The sequence below is a fragment of the Zingiber officinale genome, chromosome 7B (assembly GCF_018446385.1).
Source record: "Zingiber officinale cultivar Zhangliang chromosome 7B, Zo_v1.1, whole genome shotgun sequence".
Classification (NCBI taxonomy): domain Eukaryota; kingdom Viridiplantae; phylum Streptophyta; class Magnoliopsida; order Zingiberales; family Zingiberaceae; genus Zingiber; species Zingiber officinale.
In genome coordinates this window covers 40449852-40451581 of record NC_055999.1, presented here as the reverse complement: position 1 = coordinate 40451581, position 1730 = coordinate 40449852, and the positions used below count along the sequence as shown (strand labels likewise).

At 42.0% G+C, this 1730-nt stretch overlaps 1 long non-coding RNA gene across 1 annotated transcript; it reads right to left on the bottom strand.

Annotated features, from left to right (window-relative positions):
* Positions 1-1040: 1040 nt before the first annotated feature.
* On the bottom strand, positions 1041-1494 carry LOC122003709. Its single transcript, XR_006118046.1, has 2 exons — positions 1439-1494; positions 1041-1275 (listed from the first exon to the last, which is right to left on the bottom strand). It is a non-coding gene; the product is annotated as an uncharacterized LOC122003709 (long non-coding RNA).
* Positions 1495-1730: the final 236 nt, after the last annotated feature.

The window sequence follows — 1730 nt, the reverse complement described above, 5'->3', positions numbered from 1 at the left end:
ACACTTGTAGGCTTCAACTACCATGAAAAATCTTCCGAAACAGCAAGATCTCGCCCAAATTGTTTTGGGATAGCGGCTTAAGGCGCTGTTAGATCAAGATGGGACACTCATGATATTCATTTCGCGAGTAGGGGCGCTGCCCCTAACCCCGCAAGGGCATTGTCCCGCGATCGCGCCCGAAAATCGCTAATCGGGACCGCCGGGAAGTTGTGACTCATAAAATTGATAAAAACAATAGTAAAATTATAGACATTTATGTAAAATACATAATTTAGAATTATGTATGATATTGTGATGGTCATGGCCCAAAAACCCCAAATTTGATTGGATAAAATTGTGTTGTAATTCATAATATGGCCTGTGCACCATTTTTTGTGTTGTGCGTGTTGGTGCGGGAAGCATCCGACGATCGAACCGTTGTTTTGATAATGGCAAAGGAATTCAAAGTTAAGGTCATGTTGTTATCTAACAAGGTTCATGGAGTTTACAGGAAAGTCCTAAGTGGTACATAGACAAAAGTTCCAACTGTGGTTAGGCGGGTGGAAAACCCTGGGGGTGGTAACCCTAGGTCATAGGTACCGCCCTCTGCGGAAAGTCTTGGCGGGTCGAGGGCTTTAGGTAAAAGTCTTAAGGGTGGTAACCCTAGTTGAAAAGTCCTGGTGTCGCGAACCAGGTGGAAGACTGGACGAACCGGGAAGCGGGAGTCCAGCAGAAAGTTCGGAAGCATCGAGTACTGAGCAAAAGTCCAGTCGATCTGGAGGATCGAGTTGGCATCAGGTAACTCTCCTGAGAGGAGTAGGTGAGTCCCAGAGGAGTCCTCGCCAGACAAAAATCCGGCAGCATCTCCCCTGTACGGGTGATAATCTGAAGCATTACTACATACAAAATATACATTAGCCACACTCGGCTGGAATATATACACAATAGAAACAACATTACCACGCAATTTAATATACTCTGCCTACCCGGCTGGACAAAATGAAAATAACCAGGCAGTTAATAACAACCCACTCGACTAGAAACATGCACAACGGAAAACATAAAATAATACGAACAATCCATAACTAAAGTTTACTAGCCAATTAGGCTTACACCACCACAAGATCACGAAAGCAAAACACTACGAATCAAACTCCAAACACAGACCAATGCATACAATACCAAAATTGTTGTATACTAAAAATACAAATAAAGCGGAAATAAAACCGATATAACGCAGGACCTAGGACTGGCAGCTGGCATCTCTCCAAGCATCCATGAATCATCTACTGCTACCTGGCGAAAGAAAACCATTTTACGGGGAGGTGAGTATTGGAACTCAGCGGGTAAGGAAAGATAGTGCATGAACATAAAATAAACAAATAGAGAATGCAAAAAGGTATACAGTCTCATAAGGGAAGTAGAAGATACAAAATAAAATCATAATCAATGCTCATACCTGAAACCATATCCTAAGCTAGGTAATAGAAGGTCAGGAGTAGAACTAATCCGCTACAGTACTGCTCATAACTACAGAGGAAATGCGTAAGGTATGTAAACATTTCCAATAAATAACCCAAGGTCTAATCACCTACAACGAGAGCATATCTCAACATACGGTAGCATATCAGCATAAGTGAACAACAACAAGAAGCAACGACAGCATAAATATACCACAACAACAGAAGTAAGCAATAACAGCATATGTAAACTGCAGTAGCCAAAGCAAGTATAATAACAGCATATGCACG